This window comes from Bubalus kerabau, chromosome 22, assembly GCF_029407905.1.
Source record: "Bubalus kerabau isolate K-KA32 ecotype Philippines breed swamp buffalo chromosome 22, PCC_UOA_SB_1v2, whole genome shotgun sequence".
Classification (NCBI taxonomy): domain Eukaryota; kingdom Metazoa; phylum Chordata; class Mammalia; order Artiodactyla; family Bovidae; genus Bubalus; species Bubalus kerabau.
Window position 1 is genome coordinate 23511686 of NC_073645.1, and position 21062 is coordinate 23532747.

The window sequence follows — 21062 nt, forward strand, 5'->3', positions numbered from 1 at the left end:
CAACAGACAAAATTAACATATGAGAAAACATCTACAAAGTGATGATGAATAAACATCTATAAACTATCTTCCACGAGTCAACAGCAACAACACAGTAACTTCAAGAGAAAATGGGCTAAGACAGGAATCAGTAATTTATAGATAAAACTATATGTATAAGAGATGTTTATACTCATTAGTAACCAAAGAATACAAATGAAAATGATAAGATACCACTTTGCCCCTATGAGATGACAAAAGGTGGAGACCAAGAGAAAGCTGAGTGGTGGTTGGGATATGATATAAGACCCCTCAAACACTTCTGGCAGGAGAGATTGGTACAGCTATTGTGGGCAGGCATCTGGCACAGTCTGATCAAATTCAGGACGTGAAAGCCCATGATCCAGTGATTCCCTTCTAAGTGTATACCCCACACTTCTATTACACAGTTTTAGAAGTGGACAGGTATGGAGATGCTCACTGCAGCAATATTTGTGGTGGTAGGAAGTAGGGACAACCTGAGGATGTATTACACAGAGAGGAGACAAGCAAAATTGTGGTTCACACATGCACACAGAGCATGGGACATAATACAGCATTCAGAAGCAAAGAATTAGATGTACATGTAGAAACACAGGAGGACCTTAAAAACAGTACTCGGGGTGGTGGGAAAGCATAATGAAATGCATCATTACCAACTAAAATGCAGGGAGGAAGATAAGGGGAAAAAAAAAAAAAAGACATCTTTTAGGCTCCTTGCATGTTAAAAAAGAAGAATTCAAATGACCTGTGATGAAAACAAAATTAGAATTGTTTCCTTCCCCTAAGTTTCCAACTTTCCTAACAACAAAAGCAACTCTGGTTGCCAGCTTTGTTGATGAGTAACAGCTTTTCATCCTTTTTCAGGCAGGAAGGGAAAAATTCAGGGATCAGCAGAGGACTAAAGGGATCAGGGGAGAATGGTCACGAAACAGTGTTTTTGTTCTCATGACCTCACAACCTAACTGAAAAGAGCCGATTACCTCTTGATTAGGAGTGAGATTAGGAGTGATTCAGCTAAAGGCACATTGGTGGCATCAACTTTTCACGTCCTCTGAAACAACTTACTTTCAGAACCTTTTCATATACATAATCCTCTAGCCCACAGAGATTCCACACTTCTTAGAATCTAAAAATTCTAGAGCTAGAGAGCGCCTGGTTATCCTAAGATGAGCAAACTAAGGCCAGGGGACTGCAGTTCAGGGTCACGAAACTGGTATGAATGGGAAGCCCTCACCGACTGTGCCCTTGTCCCTTTCTGTCTCTCTGTCACTCAGCCAGAGTGATCCTGTTAAAACATAAGTCATCAGAAGCTTCTCTGTCCAAAAGGCTCAACGGGCTCCCCTCTCACTCAGAGTAAAGGCCAAAATACTTCACAAAACCGCCTACACTGCTATGCACACCATGTCCCCAACCCCAACTCCTACCACCTCTCATCGGCTGCACTTTCCCCTCACCCACATGGGGACTGCTTGGCCACCATGACCTTGCTGGCCCTCACACATGCCAAACATGCTTCTGCATTAGGGTCTGGAACTTACTCATCCCTCTGCCTTCTGCTCACTCCCTCACTCCTCTCAAGACCTAGATTCAAAGCGATCTCAGTAGAGGCCTTCTTAGACCACTCTGCACTTTATGAGCGCACGCCTCCTTCTCCTTTCCCACTTACACCTCTTTCTGTTTCTTCACAACACTTGCAATCATGTGACCATGATCCAGTCACATATTTATTTCCTGTCTGCCCCCATGCTACCAGAATATCTACTGCATGAGGACAGGGCCTTTTCTGTTTTGTTCACAGCTATATCCCCAGCACCAAGAACAGATCTGGTGCTCCATGAATATTTGTTGAGCCTTGGTTTGTTTATCAATTCTTTCATCACAAGGTTGATCTGTGATATGATTTTATGGCTGCTGCTTCATACCTTTCTGCCTTTCCAGGTGAGAGACTGGTATTTTATAATTAGCTCCTGGCCAACAAGACTAAGTTATCCAATCTTGAAGGTTAGTTTATTCAGATTTCCTAAGCAAGGCATAATAAGAAACTAATATTAACTGAATTCGTGTTTAAGGGTTGCCATTTCCTCCTCCAGGGGATCTTCCCAACCAAGGGATGGAACCCACCTCCTCTGCGCTAGCAGGCAGTCTTTACCACTGAGCCATCTGGGAAGCCCGCTGTGGGGTAGGTAATACACTAACTAACTTCAGAAATGACAGACTAATAAACCTAGAAGATAATAAAAGCCTTATATCTGGTAGTGGGTATGCAAACCTCCATTTGCATTCTAGTTTAATTGCTTTTGTCACTTAAAAAAGTTCACCAAATTTAAAAAGTATCTGTAATGTGAACAATCACTGAAGTGTCTGAAATATGAGAAATCACCTTTTGCTTATTTCAGCCCAACCCTGATAAAGTGAGTGGGAGAGATGAGAAGAATAACAAATTTGAAGATTCACTATGTATCCTGTTGAAACTGTTTCCTTCTGAGGCAGAGAAATGAGTCTACTGGCTCTGGAGGCTTCCTAGATTGCAGTCTCCCAGTTTAGGGAGGATAAAAATCTATACACAGTCCCCTTAACCCTTTTTCAGAACCAGAGCCTCATGGAGTCTTGCACTATGTTCTAAAGATGAATATTCACTCTTGAGCTTTTAGGAGACCTAAATGATCATTCAAGAATTACAATTTATCATGTACTTTAAGAGGAGAAAAAGTGATGTAGGTTCAATCAGTGCTTGAAAGAGGCCCTTAACTGCCTCTTTCATGTGGATCAAAGAGGAATGTGAAGGGGTCTCTGCACGTAAGAGGGACACTAAGAAGAAACGAGCCAGGAAAGAAACAAGAGGTGGGAAAGGCTCTACTTTGGAGCTGTAAGACAAAATAACATGTGCATATTTGGACAGATTGTCTACGAAGATTATCACATCTCGGCTGGAAATTCATACAGTATGAACACTGTATTGAAGACACCTTATCACATTTCCGAGGCAGAATGTTCTTGGCTTATTGCAAAAGTTATCTGTGCGCTGCAGAGATCCCATCCCCAGGCCAGATTTTAGCAACTCTCCACCATACACAAAGCATTCATTACAGTCTCTAAATTTAGTGAATTTAACACAGAAGTAATTTGAAAAATCTCTTTTCACTTACATTAACTCAACAATGATGAAGTGACTGGAAGCGTTGAGAGTAACACTGAATTTGAAGATTTGCTATGCATGATGCAGAGTTTTTTTAAAAAACATGTTTTCTAAAAACCGTTATTGTCACAATGAGTGACATATGTTTCAAATTAACACATAAAATCAGGGAACTTTAGAGATGGGAGTCTTAGAGATCCTTTAATTCAATAATTTAGAGAAAAACAGGTGCTGAGGTTTAAACTAACTTGCTCATCAATCTGAATCAATTCTATGCGGTGAGTAATAAACACAGCAACAGTCTAAGAAACAACACCTGTATGCTGGCACATACTTCACTCTTCAATATACAACAAGGAATTAACCGAGCCTGTAACTTCAGCTATACAAACACCTATAGCTAACCTATGTGTGCTAAGTCGCTTCAGTCATGTCTGACTCTCTGCGACCCCATGGACTATAACCCTCCAAGCTCCTCTGTCCATGGGATTCTCCAGGCAAGAATACTGAAGTGGGTTGCCATGCCTTCCTCCAGAGATCTCCCTGACCTAGGGATCCAACCTGTGTCTCCTGTATAGGCAGGTAGGTTCTTGACCACTAGCACCACTTGGGAAGCCCAGCTAATCTATGCTCAAACACTAAATATTAATGCTACCCCTGGCTTGCCACATTCCACAGCACCAGTGATAGTGAAAAGAAAGCTCACATTACTATAAAACAATTACCGTAAAACAGACCTAAAGGCAAATTACTAACTACAGAATAAGTTGTGAGTATCCTTCATTACTATATAAATGAGACAGACAATAAAGGATAAAAAGATTGCATGTAAAGTGGAGTTTTCATTTAAACTTTAACTGTATACAGCAACCATTTTCCACAGCAACTAACTTGCAGCAGACCTGACCTGTTTGTAACCCCAGTATTCCTTTATTCAACTGACAGCATAGACATCCTTTTTAAGGTTAGATGCCTTGAGAAATTGATGCCTGGTTGACATCGGTACCTGAGGCAGGAAAGCAGGTATACCAAATTCCACCAGAAGCAAACTTGCATCTCTAGCCAAACAGGTCTTACTCTTGTTTCGGAAACCGTCCTCCTACTCCGACTGAAAGTGACGCTGTGTGAACCAAAAGAATTTCTTCATCTGTAAAATAACGCTGGATTCTTTTCCAGAGTTTACAAATTTCGCCTCATTGCCGGAGTGGCAGGGCGGTGCAGGGCGAAGATCCCTGGGCTTGCCTGACACAATTTTTAAAAGCCCACGTCTGCAACCCTCGGACTGCCGACCACCTGGCTTCTTCGAGTCCCCAGCGCCTCCTAGGGCTCGACCGACCTGGACCGAAGGGCTCCGACGAGGGCCCGGTGCCCCGCTGCCTGTCGGAGGCTCCCGGCAGGGGCGGCGCAGGCCCAGCATCCCGGCGCGTCCCTCGGGGCCCGGGGCCCCTCCGCCCGCCGCCCCCGAAGACCGAACTGCCCAACCCGGCCTCGCCCGGCCTCTGACCTGCTCTCCGCTGCCCGGCGGTCCCTCGGCGCAGCGGGCAGCTACGGCCGCACGTCCCAGGCCCGCTGTCACCTCCGCCTCTGCAGGCGGCGGGCGGGTCAATCCCGCGTGACTCAGCGCCGCGGCCCCGCCTCCAGCCTAGGCTTCCGCCTCGCCGGGACCGCGCGGCCCGGGGGCGCCACGCTTCGTCCCGGCGCGCCCACCCACTCAGGGCCAGCCCCGCGCTCGAGCCCCCAGACGCCCCGCCCCGTGACGTCAGAGGGGGTGGTGCTCCAGAACTTCTACCCCGGGAAACTGAGGCAGCCCGCCGCGCGGCGCCGACCCTGCTGGGGCAGCTCGAATGTCAGCTCCCCGTGGCGCCTTCAGTTCTACGTGCAGCTCTCTCTGGTTGAAAGTTCCTTGCCTCCCTTGATGATCTCTCACCCGCCACACACCCCATCCAACCTGGGGCAGGGGGTGGGGTGGGAGGTGGGTCGGGGGGAGTTCCATTTAGAGAAGGCCCATTCAATTCCTGTCTACTGTGCGGTCCTCTATGTTGCTCCGAGGTAGTTCCCTTTATCACGTCGCAAATGTTTGAAGTTCACTTCGGCCTGTTTTTTTTTTTTTTTTTCCCCCTGAGGAACTTCTCTCAGTATATCGTCGAGAATTTGAGAGTAAGGAATGACAGAATGCAGAACTAGGCAGGGCTGAGAGCACGCTTTTAACTCGTTCGTGAATCCTCACAGGATTTTCTTTGTATGTTAATGGCCATAAAGTCACACTGCTTGGCTTCTTGCTTGAATTTCTGTGCTTGGTTCCTGGGATCTATCTGGGAGATGCTCAAGAAGATGCAACAAGTCTATCACTGTGAACACATAACAGATAAACCTCTACAGATGGTCCCCACTTAAAATTGTTGGCCTTAAGATTTTTCCACTTTACGATGATGAGAAAACGGTAGGCATTCAGTAGAAACCACGGTAGGATTTTCAATTTCAATCCTTTCCTGGGCTGGCGATTTGCTCTAGGACACTCCTGATGCTGAGAGCGACAGTAAGCCTGCTCCCAGTCGACCACAAGATAAGGAGGGCAAGCCACTAATAGGCTTTCAACCATTCTGTACTCATAAACAATTCTGGGTTTCACTTTCAAAATACACTATTCAATAAATTACATGAGATATCCAATACATTATTGTAAAATAGGCTTTGTGTTAGACGATTTTGCCCAACTGTAGGTTAATGTTCCCTGGTGGCTCAGTAAAAAATCTGCCTGCAGTGCAGGAGACCCGCCTTCATTTCCTGAGTTGGGAAGATCCCCTGCAGAAGGAAATGGCAACCCACTCCAGTATTCTTGCCTGGAAAATCCCATGGACAGAGGAGCCTGGCGGGCTGCAGTCCATGGAGTAGATTAATGTGAGTGTTCTGAGCACGTTAAAGGTAGGTCAGGCTCTGATGTTGGGTATGTTAGTTGTATTAAATGCATTTTGGACTTAGGATATTTTCAAATTACCATGGGTTTGTCTAGACATCCCACTGTAAGTGGAGAAGATCTGTATTTCAAAATTCTCATCAGATATTGTTTCTCCTTTCTATTACTTGTGTGTGCTTGTTAAAATATATATAACATCAGTCAGTTAAGTTCAGTTGTTCAGTCGTCTCCGACTCTGCGACCCCATGAACCGCAGCACACCAGGCCTCCCTGTCTATCACCAACTCCCAGAGTCCACCCAAACCCATGTCCATCGAGTCTGTGATGCCATCCAACCATCTCATCCTCTGTCGTCCCCTTCTCCTCCTGCCCTCAATCTTTCCCAGCATCAGGGTCTTTTCCAATGAGTCAGCTCTTCGCATCAGGTGGCCAAAGTATTGGAGTTTCAGCTTCAACATTAGTCCTTCCAATGAACACCCAGGACTGATCTCCTTTAGGATGGACTGGTTGGATGTCTTTGCAGTCCAAGGGACTCTCAAGAGTCTTCTCCAACACCACAGTTCAAAAGCATCAATTCTTCAGTGCTCAGCTTTCTGTATAGTCCAACTCTCACATCCATACATGACCACTGGAAAAATCATAGCCTTGACTAGACGGACCTTTGTTGGCAAAGTAATGTCTCTGCTTTTGAATATGCTGTCTAGGTTGGTCATAACTTTCCTTCCAAGGAGTAAGCGTCTTTTAATTTCATGGCTGCAATCACCATCTGCAGTGATTTTGGAGCCCAGAAAAATAAAGTCTGACACTGTTTCCACTGTTTCCCCATCTATTTCCCATGAAGTGATGGAACCGGATGCCATGATCTTAGTTTTCTGAATGTTGAGCTTTAAGCCAACTTTTTCACTCTCCTCTTTCACTTTCATCAAGAGGCTCTTTAGTTCTTCTTCACTTTCTGCCATAAGGGTGGTGTCATCTGCATATCTGAGGTTATTGATATGTAACATAAAGTCTATCATTTTAAATGTTTTTAAGTGTATGGTTCTGTGACATTAAGTACATTCACATTACATCACCTACATCCATCTCTAGAACTTTTCATCTTCCCAAACTGAAATTGTATTCGTCAAACACCAACCCTTCCTTCCTCTCTCTCCTCAGCTCCTGGCTACCACCATTCTGCCTTCTGTCTCTATTAATCTGACTACTCCAGGTACCTGTTGTAAGTGGAATCATACAGTGTTTATCTTTTGAGTTATTTGTTTTTGCCACGCCAGGGATTGAACCCAGGTCCTTGGCAGTGAAAGCCCAGAGTCCTAACCATTGCACTGCCAGGGAATTTCCAGTGTTTGTCTTTTGTGATCGACTTATTTCACTTTGTATAGATCCTCAAGTTTCATCCATGCCATAGCGTATGTCAGAATTTCCTTCCTTTTTAAGGTGGAATAATATTCCCTTGTATGTATATACCACATTTTGTTTGCACATTCATCTGTCAATGGATGTTCTCCATCCAACATTTGTTTCCACCTTTCAGCCATTATGAAAAATGGTGCTGTGGACGTGGGTGTACAACTATCTGTTTGAATCCCTTCACTCAGTTCCTTCCTGAATATGCCCAGAAATGGAATGACTGGGTCACATGATAATTCTATGCTTCATTTTGTGAAGAACTACCATACGGTTTTCCATCTTTGCTTTTTGATGCATGTGCACACTGTGGGCAGAAAACTTTCTAACATATCAATATCTTGGATTTTGACAAAACTTAGCAAATGTGTCATTTGCCTGTAAAACAGTAACTTTTCTTCTCTCAAAAATAAGTAATTAACATCACAAATCCCCTGGCTTTATTTCTGAAGATACTATTCCTATTTAGCTAACCACAATTTTGTTTGAGTTTTGGGGATGTGCTTTTCTACTGGTTTTTGGACAGAATCAAGTATGTCACATGAAGGGGGAGGGATAAATTGAGAGATTGGGATTGACATACAGACACTACTACACATAAAGTAGATAACTAATAAGGACCCACTGTATAGGACAGGGAACTCTACTCAATACTCTGTAATGGTTTACATGGGAAAATAATCTGAAAAAGAGTCAATATACCTATATGTATAACTGTCTCACTTTGCTGTATACCTGAAGCTAAAGCAACATTGTAAACCAACTATACTCCAATAAAGTTTTTTTTAAATTATGCTATATGAAATCAAGATGAAATTAAAATGAAGCACTGTATTTTAAAAAGAAAACAACTTAGGATGTCTAAATGTACACGCAACTCACCTGGAACCTGTTTCTTTTACCTGAGTCAGTTTCAGAATGATCTGATAACTGAATCTAAAACCTCTGGAGGTTTAGTGAGTTCAGTTCAGTTGTTCAGTCGTGTCCGACTCTTTGTGACCCCATGGACTGCAGCATGCCAGGCCTCCCTGTCCATCACCAACTCCCGGAGTTCACTCAAACTCATGTCCGTCAAGTCGTGATGCCATCCAACCATCTCATCCTCTGTCGTCCCCTTCTCCTGCCTTCAATCTTTCCCAGCATCAGGGTCTTTTCCAGTGTGTCAGTTCTTCACATCAGGTGGCCAAAGTAGTAGAGTTTCAGCATCAGCATCAGTCCTTCCAATGAATATTCAGGACTGATTTCCTTTAGGATGGACTGGTTGGATCTCCTTGCAGTTCAAGGGACTCTCAAGAGTCTTCTCCAACACCACAGTTCAAAAGCATCAGCTTTGGCACTCAGCTTTCTTTATAGTCCAACTCTCACATCCGTACATGAGTACTGGAAAAAAACCATACCTTTGACTAGACGGACCTTGTTGGCAAAGTAATGTCTCTGCTTTTTAGTATGCTGTCTAGGTTGGTCATAACTTTTCTTCCAAGGAGCAAGCATTTTTCTAATTTCATGGGTCCAGTCACCAACTGCAGTGATTTTGGATCCCCCCCAAAATAAAATCTATCACTGTTTCCACTCTTTCCCCATCTATTTGCCATGAAGTGATGGGAGCAGATGCCATGATCTTAGTTTTCTGAACGTTGAGTTTAGTGAGTACACTAAAGTTTAAGAAGCACTGCCCTAGGACATTGTAAAGATTCTAATCATCAAAGGCAAAACAATAACTCATCAACAAAGATTTATAACACAACATTTGCAATGCAATAGGCATTATGCTAGATGTTTTCGATTCAGCCTAACAAAGACAACCAATAAACTCCCTGCCCTCATGTCCACATTTTAGAGAAAGGTTGTTGTTCAGTTGCTAAGTCCTGTCCAACTCTTTGCGACCCCATGAACTATAACACGCCAAGCTTCCCTGTCCTTCACTATCTCCTGGAGTTTGCTCCAACTGATGTCCATTGAGTCAGTGATGCCACCCAACCATCTCATCCCCTGTTGCCCCCTTCTCTTCTTGCCCTCAATCTTCCCCAGCATCAGAGGCTTTTCCAACGAGTCAGCTCTTCGCATCAGGTGGCCAAAGTATTGAAACTTCAGCTTCAGCACCAGTCCTTCCAATGGATATTCAGGGTTGATTTCGTTTAGTATTAACTGGTTTGATCTCCGTGCTGCCAAGGGACTCTCAAGAGTCTTCTCCAGTACCACAGTTTGAAACAATCAATTCTTCGGCGCTCAGCCTTCTTTATAGTCCAACTCTCACATCTTTACATGACTACTGGTAAAACCATAGCTTTGACTATAAGGACCTTTGGTGGCAAAGTGATGCCTCTGCTTTTTAATACACTGTCTAGGTTTGTTATAGCTATTCTTTCAAGGAGTAAGCATCTATTAATTTTGTGGCTGTAGTCACCATCCACAGTGATTGTGGAGCCAAAGAAAATAAAATCTGACACTGTTTCCACATTTCCCCCATCTATTTGCCATGAACTGATAGGATTGGATGCCATGATCTTTGTTTTAAGCCAACTTTTTCACTCTCCTCTTTCACCTTCATCAAGAGGCTCTTTAATTCTTCTTCACTTTCTGCTATTAGTGGTTTAAAGGCTGTTTATCTGAGGTTGTTGATATTTCTCCCAGCAATCTAAATTCCACCTTGTACCTCATCCAGGCTGGCATTTCGCATGATGTACTCTACATATAAGTTAAATAATCAGGGTGACAATATACAGCCTTGACATACTCCTTTCCCAATTTTGAACCAGTCCGTTGTTCCATGTCCAGTTCTAACTGTTGCTTCTTGTACTGCATATAGGTTTCTCAGGAGGGAAGTAATGTGGCCTGGTATTCCCATCTCAGTAAGAATAGGAAGAGTAAGGTAATCATTAAGAATATGAAGAGTAAGGTAACAGATGATAAATCATTAAACAAATGGTAAGCCAAATAATTACAGGGTATGGTGAATGCTGTGAGGGAAATAAACCAGATGATGTGATAAATTAGACCATAGACCATAGAGAATTGAACCCTAATGCCCTAGGCATCCATTGTATATAATGACTTGATTTCTCTCCTATACAGGGAAAGGGCACAACTTATACCTGGTCCTTGAGAGAACTGAGAAAGGAGAACTGGAACTGAGAACTGTGGTGTGTTTTGCGGTTTAGATGAAGATCTGGTCTGATGAGGGCCAAAGTAAGAAGTGGAAACTTTCTTTGAATATAGTGGTTGGTGGTCAGGAAAGTCTCTGCGGATGTAACCTTTACTTGTGACCAAAATGATGAGAAAGAACCAGCTATGCAAAGAGCTGAGGAAGTGTCTTTGCAGCAGGAGGAACTGAAGGTTCAAAGCCCTAAAGTGGAAAACAATTTGATCAGTTTCAGAACAGAAGAGAAGCCTGAGTCAGAAAGAATTCAAGTACTATGAGATGAAATTACAAAACAAACAAGAGTGAAGGTCTCCTGGGTCTGATGGGCCGTGGTAAGGAGTTTGAACTTCATTTTAAGTCAGTGTACTGATACATAATAAAATGTCCTCGATTGAAGAGACTGAAATTCAAAGGATCAAAAGAGATAATGCATGTGGAACCTCTCTGTTAACAATAATGACAATATCCACCTGTAGAATACTAAAACAGAAGAGTTTAATTTTTTTTCCTGGATAATCCTCAATAAACCAAAATCAATTCCTGTAGATTTTGACTAACCACATTGACCAAAACTATTTAGGTGTGTCATCCTTTGATCCCATGTCTGAACCTAAACCTACTCTGTCAGGACACACTTAAGTGTCCATCACTGTTATAATGAACTGCGTCACTAACAGTTTCCATGGCTGGCCGCAAATCAAAGCCGTTCCCCATGGCTTCCCTCTGGAGCAGTTCAGCAGTAGAATACACAAGGCACCAGTTTAGCCTTTTATATCAGAGAAGGAAGAAATAGCACTTGGAGACACTAATAACTATTTGTCAAAATGGTACCAGAAGGCACTGGAACAGAAAGGAGAGGACTCCTGTTGGGTGGAGGAGGGAAGGGTGTGGGAAGTCTGGCTCTCTTGGGGAGGAGTCCAGGGTGATTTCTGAAGAAGGGTATCTGTCTAATGGACTTGCACTGACACAAGACCAGCTCCTAGATGAAGATAACGGAGGTCATTTAGTTCCATTTAGGAGCAGACCCCAGTTGGCAAAAGGAAAGCCGATTCCTATTTTGTTCTTTCTAGAAGGACTCTGTAAGGAAGTTCTGAATTCAAACAAAGGACTGTATCATGTTTGTCTTAAGAGTTACTCTTATATATTGATATAGTGTTTCCTAGGGGACTCCTTCTCTTCCTATCTGCTTGTAGAAGCTTGAAATTGGTTTAATGAGGAAGAGGAAATCCTTTCATAATTAGAAGTAAAAATCAAACTAGCAAAAAAAATCTACCTTAAAATGCTAATGTCTAGTCCAGATACTACTTTGGAAAATAATCATTCTCTTGTGTATCCATCAAAATATATTTAAGTGAGGACATCACTCACGGTGCAATAGATAAGAACCTGCCTGCCAATGCAGGTTCGATCCCTGGTCTGGGAAGATTCCACATGCCTTGGAACAACTACCAAGCCCGTGCACCATAACTACTAAGTCGGTGCTCCAGAGCCCAGGAGCCACAGCGACTGAGGTCCATGTGCCTAGAGCCCATGCTCTGCAATAAGAGAAGCCACGACAATGAGAAGCCCACACACCATAACAAAGAGTGGCCCCAGCTTGCTGCAACTAGATAGAGGAGGTCTGAGCAAAGTGACAAAGACCCAGCGTGGCCAAAAATAATTTTTTTAATTAAACACACACACATATGTATATATGTATGTATTTAAGTGACACTATCAGATCTCTTCTTATTTTCATAGGAGATAAGAAAGAAAGAAGATAGTTGAGAATCTGGAAGGAGGTAGGGGAAGGAAAGAAAGGGGAAGCTGAAATACTAAACACAAGTTTATAGTAAATGTTCACTGGGACCTGACCTTATGTTAAGAACTTCCCATATATCATTTTTTTCTTTTATTAATCAGAAAAAATATTATACTGAGAAATAGAACCTGGTTCCCATTTGAATAGAATTAATAATTCTTTAAAAATAATTTACAAACCATCTTTATTTTCTTTCCCAGTTTGTCTACATTAATGAAGAAAGATAATCAAGGTCATCATTTTCTTCTCCAAATAATATTGGTGGTTTATTCTTAGCACATATCATGTCAACAACCAGACAAGTAATTGTTATCTTTAGCTTATAAATGAGGAACTGAGGCTCCCTGGGGCTAAACAGCTGGCCTCGTTCTTTCCACACTTCACATAATTCACTCTCAGAAAACCATCACAATAATTTTTGACTAAATGGATACCACCTTCCTAAATTTTTAAAATATTTTTATTTTTTTTTTATTTAATTTAATTTTTTTGGCCATGCTGCCCAGCATGCAGGATCCTAGTTCTCCGACTAGGGATCGAACCCATGCCTCCTACCATAGCACCAAGTCTTAAGTACTAGACCACCAGAGAAGTCCTAAAATATGTTTACTTAAATTTACTCACCTTGTTTTTTAAGGAAAGACTTGTACCACTCCCATAAATGCAAAACCAGTACATAGATTGCAATTAATAGAAGATAATCTTCAAAACAAATACATTGAAAACAAAATGGTTATTAAATTCTAATTCTGAGCTTGAGGGCTACTGTCCTCTTGTTAAAAAATGAAAACAGCCAGTGTTAGAAAGCAGACCACCTTACCTGCCTCCTGATAAACCTGTATGCAAGTCAAGAAGCAACTGTTAGAACCAGACAAGGGACAACAGATTGGTTCCAAATTGGGAAGGGAGTACGTCAAGGCTGTATATTGTCACCCTGCTTATTTAATTTATATGCAGGGTACATCATGTGAAATGCCAGGCTGGAAGAATCCAAAGCTAAAAATCAAGATTGCTAGGAGAAATATCAACAACCTCAGATATGTGGATGGTACCACTCTAATGATAGAAAGCTAAGAGGAACTAAAGAGCCTCTTGATGAGGGTGAAAGAGGACAGTGAAAAAACTGGCTTAAAACTCAACATTCAAAAAACTAAAATCATGGCATCCAGTCCCATCACTTCATGGCAAACAGATGGGGAAAAAGTGGAAACAGTGACAAATTTTATTTTCTTTGGCTCCAAAATCACTGTGAACGGTGACTACAGCCATGAAATAAGACTCTTGCTTCTGGGAAGAAAAGCTACCACAAACCTAGACAGCATATTAAAAAGCAGAGACATCACTTTACCAACAAAAGTCCATATAGTCAAAGCAGCAGTTTTTCCAGTAGTTATGTACCAATGTGACAGCTGGACATAAAGAAGGCTGAGTTCTGAAGAACTGATGTTTTCAAATTGTGGTGATGGAGAAGACTCTTGAGAGTCCCTTGAACAGTAAGGAGATCAAACCGGTCAATCCTAAAGAAAAGTAACCCTGAATATTCATTGGAAGGACTGATGCTGAAGCTCCAATACTTTGGCCACCTGATGGGAAGAGCCAACTCACTGGAAAAGACCCTGATGCTGGGAAAGACTGAAGGCAGGAGGAGAAGGGGCAACAGAGGATGAGATGGTTGGATGGCATCACCAATTCACCGGACATGAGTTTGAGCAAACTCTGGGAGATGGTGAAGGACAGGGAAGCCTGGTGCTGTAGTCCATGGGGTCAGAGAGTCTGACACAACTTAGCGAATGAACAAGAAAGTTAGAACCCAATAGAGACTTTCTCCTTGATATATTCAGAAAGATCTAAATAAATTGTGAAGAGAATAACTTTTTCACTAAGTTATTTATTGCTTAGTTGGAGCATCAAGCAAAATTGGCTCCTGCATCACTTGAATCGTCCTGAAGAATATCTAGAGTGATTCTTTATCCATATTTGTGATTCTTTACCCATATTTTGGGGAATACCCGATTTAAGAAATTTCAAGAATGAAGTGAAGTTGAAGTGAAGTCGCTCAGTCATGTTCGACTCTTTGCAACCCCATGGATGGTAGCCTACCAGGCTCTGCGGTCCATGGGATTTTCCAAGCAAGAATACTGGAGTGGGCTGCCATTTCCTTCTCCAGGGGATCTTCCCAACCCAGAGATCGAACCCGGGTCTCCTGCATTGCCGACAGACCTTTACCATCTGAGCCACTAGGGAAGCCAGACAAAGCAAAATGGCCATCAAAAATCACAACACAGAACACAGAGTTAAAACACATGCATATAAACCTGGCAGTCCTCATCAGACACTCCCTTAAATACAAGAATACAGTCTCTCAGAAAACCTCCTGTAGAGACACAGAACTTCAGCAAAGGGAGGAAAGGAAGTCAGGTTGAAAGAAAAAGGGGGAGGAGGCAGGAGAGGGGGTGAAAGGGGTGGCCTTACAGACGTCTTCTGCTACCTACAGATACCCAGGCGTTATGGGACTTTTCCCTGGGCCTCCAGAGAAGGGAGGACTGGAACTCGGCCCTACCAGAAATCAGACCAGACCAGAACCAGAATTCGAGTTCTCTGCCAAGAGGAGGTGATCAGTCTCCAATCCTCAGCTCAGGATGAGAGCCGTTCGACCAGATTCCTGTGTCCAGGACCGGGGGACTAGAAAAACGGGGAAGGATAGGAAGGGTTAAGGAGAGGAAAGAGAGAGGGAAGGGGAGAGAGGTCAGTAAAGTCTCTTGTTCCTTACCGGTCGGGGCACTCTGGCCAGTTGTCCGCATCAGGAGGAGACCACATGGTCTGGTCCATTGGCAGGCAAGCTGGCCCCTGAGTACCCCGAGTGGTCAGGATGTCAGTCTCAGCAAAGAAGAATGCCCGCCAGAGTTGCCATTTGTTGCAGGAAGGCGGACCCCTTCCAGGGCCTGAAACTGGGCTCTTGTCTAACACTCAGAAATGAATTGTCTGAGGAGACACATGTGCTGACAAAGCAAGAGATTTTATTGGGAAAGGGCACCCTGGTGGAGAGCAGTAGGGTAAGGGAACCCAGGTTCCCAAGAGTACTGCCTGGAAAATTCCATGAACGGAGGAGCCTGGTGGGTCGCAAAGAATTGGACACGACTTCACTTTCACTTTTGACTTTCATGCTTTGGAGAAGGAAATGGCAACCCACTCCAATGTTCTTGTCTGGAGAATCCCAGGGACGGGGGAGCCTGGTGGGCTGCCGTCTATGGGGTCACACAGAGTCAGACAGGACTGAAACGACTTAGCAGCAGCAGCAGCAAAATGAGAGAAATTTCATTGATAATACATTTTTTTTTTTTTTAATATTGGCTCCTGCACCAGGTGAAGCCACATCCCATGTGCAGCAGGGCCCTTGATGGGATGAGGGCAAAGGTGCAGGGAAGTTGTGGGAAATGAAGAGAATGAAGGTAGAAGAAGGAAAGATTCATGAGGGGAAGGGGCGTGGGGAGGAACAGTAAGCGCAGAAGGGAGGAATAAGAGAAAGTGAGAGGAAAAAAACCTTTATACATAGTGAAATTTAACTTCTGGGAGGAGGGATAGAATGGATGCTTGTGTAGGCATTTGTCCAGACGGAATGTTTACTCATGGTTTAATAGCCAGAATGAAGTTAGTGTCGAAGTGAAGTAATAAGCTAGGCAGGAGGCAGGCATGATGGAGTGTTGATGGGAGTGTGTGTATTAGACAAATCATGGTAGCACATAAGTGAAGATGATGCTCCAGACCCGTGAACTTTGACTTCTCTCATCCTGATGGCACATTTGAACCAAGCCAGTCTATCCCACTTTCTCAATCTTGTTTTTGAGATGACTGGTCTTATTAGAGGTGTTTTCTCTGGCCATGGAAAAAGTGACTCTTACTGGCTCACTTATGACTAGATTCAATGTTGTTTGGATGCTATGCTGAGTCGTAGACCTATGCGAGGTTAAGCTTCTAGCATGTTAGATCACACACACACACACACCTTAGACCCAGGAGATGCAGCTGCACACACACACACACACACACACAAACACACTCTTTAGACCCAGGAGATGAAGCTGTGCACACACATACATCCTCCTTAGACCCAGGAGATGCAGTTGCTAGAACCACCCAGGCTCTGGTTGGCTGCAGGGTCCTTGGCCTTGCTATTCCTTCTGCCTATACTTTTTATTCCTATTCTTTGTAAGCTTTTCCTTTTTCTTATCCTTTATATCTCAGCCCAAAAGTCACCTTTTCAGAGAAGTCTTCCCAAACCATCCTATTTCAAATAGATCCTTCTAGCATTTTCTCTCTCAGCACCAGCTCTCAGCTACTAATTCTTTTTATGTATTTGTTTATGAACTTGCTTTGTTCTTTGTCTCTCCTTCAAATCCTCTAACTCCAAATAGGTAGAAACCATGTCTTTCTGGCTTACACTGTTTCTCTGCTCTTAACACAGATAACACAGCATTCGATTCATAAATGGGATTCAACTATCTGTCAGATAAATGAATTAATAAATGAGCTGCTCTCAAATCTTGTCTTTGGTCTTTCACAAATTAAAAACTTGAGATCGTTCTCAGTTCAGTTCACTAAGTCGTGCCCAACTCTTTGTGACCCCGTGACATTGATCTACTGGGGTTATATCTTGTTAGAATAAAATTTCAAACTGTAAGAAATTACTTTTGGCTATTTCAGATGGCTCCTGCTCTCACTTTTTCTCCAAAAATGTCCTGAAGGTGCACAGAAGAACTTGGGGTGGTACACACTAACGACTCTGGTCCTTTGGGAAGGGCAGAAGAGTCTCCATTTAAAGCATTTAAGGAACCATTCTGTCTACAGAGTCTTTGGACATGCTTTACATTTTTCTTGCTTTAGTATTTGTGCCAGTGGTACATTTCCAAAACCCAGTAACAAGCAATTTGGTGCAAATGATGGGGACTATTTGAAGCCAGAAACTACAGTTATCCAAAGGATAAATTCCCTGCTGTCAGAGACATGTATTCTTTAGAGAGAGAGAAAATGGGTAAAGTTGCCTATACTAGCCCTCTTATTTAAAAAGAGTTGTATGTTTTTGTTTTTCCCTGTGCTAGGTTCTGCATACATTCATATGAGGTAGAAGTACTGGCAGCCTTACCATTCAGTAGGGTGAACACAATGGATTATTGTTGTTTTATTGCTTTATATTCTAATTTACAAAGCAATTCAAGATAGTTTATATATTACTAATAACTTTCTATTGTGTTTAGTCGCATCTGACTCTTTGTGACCCCATGGACTACAAACCACCAGGGTCCTCTGTCCATGGTATTTTTCAGGCAAGAATACTGGAGTGGGTTACCATTTTCTCCTCCATAGGAACTTCCCAACCCAGGGATTGAACCCATGTCTCCTGCACCTCCTGCACTGGCAGGCAGATTCTTTACCACTGGACCACTGGGGATTAGCACAAACATAGAGGCTTCAAATAGCATGAATGCATTATCCCCAGCTTCTATTGGTCAGGGGTCTGGACGTGGTTGAACTGGACCCTCTGCTCCCATCTCTCAAGACTATACCCAAGTATGGGCCTGAGCTCATTCAGATTGTTGGCATGACCCATTTCCTCATGGTATATGACTGTGTTCCCATTTTCTTGCTAGCTGTTAGCCTATACCACTCTCAATCCCTAGGAGCTGCCTCTTTTCATGTGCAATTCACAACCCAGCTGTCTGTTTTTTTCCTCCCAGGCCTGGGAGAGAAACTCCCGGATAGTAAAAGGCTGGTCTGAAAAGGTCAGGTCCACCCAAGATAATCTCCCCTTTGATTAACTCAGAACTGGCTGGTTTTGAGTATGTCCACGGTATTTTTCAGGCAAAAATACTGGAGTGGGTTACCATCACATTTGCAAATTCCTCTTGCCATATCTGTCCTAAATCCTCTTGCCATACCTGTCCTAAGTCACTTCAGTCATATCCAACTCTTTGCGATCCCATGGACTGTAGCACACCAGGCTCCTCTGTCCATGGGATTCTCCAGGCACGAATACTAGAGTAGGTTGCCATTTCCTTCTCCAAAAGATCATCCTGATTAAGGGATTGAACCTGGGCCATATAGTGGAACATAAGTCAGGGAGTGATATCTTGGTCACAAGGCCCATCCCACCTGCAAGGGGAGGGCTTAGACAAGGGCTGAGATCACGGGGACTCATTTTAGAATTCTGCCTATCATGGTTTACAATAATAATTTTTAAAACGGATGCTCAAGGGCTTCCCTGGTGGTCCAGTGGTTAAGAATCTGCCTTGCAATGCAGGCGACACCAGTTCAATCCCTGGTCTGGGAAGATCCCACATGCCACAAGCCAACTAAGCGCATGCTACAACCACTGAGCTTGCACTCTGGAGCCTTGGGCTGCAACTACCGAGTCCATGTGCAGCAACTCTTGAAGCCCACACGCCCTAGAACCTGTGCTCAGCAACAGGAGAAGCCACTGCAATGAGAAGCCCATGTACATCTAGAGAGTAGCCCCTGCTCTCTGCAACAGGAGAAAGCCCATTCACTCAACAAATATGCTTGCTGTATATATATATATACCGGGCAGGCTAAAAGGAAAGACAAGGGAGTCACAGCTTACCAGAGCAGGATCTTCTTGGGGCACCAGTACCGGCTCCAACAGTCATTAGGTATCATCCTGCCCTAAAATTGGAAATTCCCCTCCTAGTCACATGAGGAGGATCACTGTGTCAAGAATCTTCAATTTGGAAGGAAAAGTGCTAGGAGGAATAAGGAACACTAAAGACTTCCAGCACATGAGATTTTTAAACAAGAAAGAAAGAACAGACTTGACTCAGCCCCTTAGGACCTGCTTCACTTCCAAACTCGCCTTTGCACCTCTAAGTCCTTGATACCCCTGTAAGCCTCACTGGTTTACAATCAACCAAGCTGATGAGTTACAATCCTCCAAGGAGAGTCCAGGGCAGAAGCTGCCTTCTCCTCCCTACTGATCTATGAGAGTATCACCTTTAACTCCAGGTGAGGTTGATATTATCTCCATTTTTTTTTTTTTTCCAGGTGAGTAACCATGATCAGAGACGATAAGTTACTCGTTCTAGGTCATGCAGCAAATAAGGAGCAGAGCTAGGATTAAACCCAGGTCTGTCAGAGTCCAAAATCCATGCCCTTAATTACAGTATTCTTTCCTTGGGGAAATATTATCTATCTAGGCTGGCATTTTGTAAGGAAGATTTAAAATAAGATCCTAGATATCATATAGAAAGGATACTCTCCAGAAAAGTGCTGGACTCAAAGATGGAGGATGTTTCTTCATGTCCTCTGAATTCTGCCTCTCTCCCCCATTAGCTCTGATTTCACATCCTTCTTCCACATATAAGAAAATTTTACACAGTCATGGCCAGACCCTGTATTTTCCACATAATATTCTGTCTGTATTATCACCTCCAGCTTGAGTGAATTTTACTCAGCAGAGCCTTTAAAGTTTGGTTGAAAACCTGCTATCTCCTTTAGTGCTTAAAATCCTCAGGATGGCAGGCCAGGAGGGCCTGAAATGAGAAAGGTCAGGGAAGCCGTGGGGGCTGACAGGAAGCCTCTGGCTCAGTCATGAGTGGCCTGGTGGTCCCCACCCCCGCTGCCCCACCCGGTCACCTTCTCACCTGGCTCTCAGCAGTCTCTGCGGTGACTCAGCCTTGCCGCTGCTCCAGCCAGCTTGTCAGGCTATAGCCAGGGTGAAGGCTCTAGATCTGATTCTGCCTCTCCCCTCAGTGGAACCCTTCAGCGGCTGCTTGTTCTAAGCCTGAACTCTGTAAATGTGGTTCAGAGGTCCTGCACATTCTGGTCTCTCCCTACTCCACTGACCTTCTGGGCACCTCACTTGCTCCCCAGTGCTGAATCTCTCCCAGTTCCCTGAAGGGCCCCCTCTCTCGTGCCTCCAGACCTTGGTACTTGCAGTCCCCTCAGCCTAACTCTGGCTCCCTATCTTTCGCTACCCCTCCCCCTGCTCCCCATCAATGCCTCTTTATCTGACCTTGTTACATCTTACCCTAGACTTTACCAATTCCAATATGACTTTCCTGATCTTCCCAAGATTATGCCAGGGCCCTTCCCACAGGTGCCCTGTCCCCCACGTCAGAGTTCACTTAATCATAGCAATTATCACAAGGCAGTGTAATGACTTATTTGTCTTCCCAACTAGGTCACAACAGCCCTGAGATCATGCGCTGTATCTTATTTCTCTTTGTATTCTCAGCATTTATTAAGAGCAAGGACTCAATAAATGTCCCCCGCATGAATGAATGAATAAATAAAAGTATACTGTTCAGCCAGGGAAAGCACTGTGACCGTGCTTTGCAAACATCAGCTTTGCTAAATGACTGTGTATAAAGGAAGTGGAAATCAAAGTAAGTGATATTCAGACACTCTGGAAAACTCAAGTGCATATGGCAACCTCAGGCACAGTCTTACTGAACTGAAAAGAGCCGTCTCAAGTAGTTCCCTCTTTATAACAATAAGAAGGGAACCAAGGGATATGGGATTAAAATTGGGAAGAAAGAAAATATCACCTGAGGAGAGAATTTCCTTTTTAAATGGGAAAAGATACATTTTCTTCTATCTCCCATTTGACCACAGATTGAGAGATTGCTCAGGT

At 43.5% G+C, this 21062-nt stretch overlaps 1 protein-coding gene across 1 annotated transcript in view; it reads right to left on the reverse strand.

Moving 5' to 3' along the window:
- The window catches only part of DNMBP (dynamin binding protein), a 118798-nt gene extending 113989 nt beyond the window's left edge, over positions 1-4809 (reverse strand). The window contains exon 1 of the mRNA XM_055560982.1: positions 4662-4809. The gene's annotated coding sequence lies outside the window, so the exon portion shown is untranslated. The remainder of the gene's footprint in view (positions 1-4661) is intronic.
- Positions 4810-21062: the final 16253 nt, after the last annotated feature.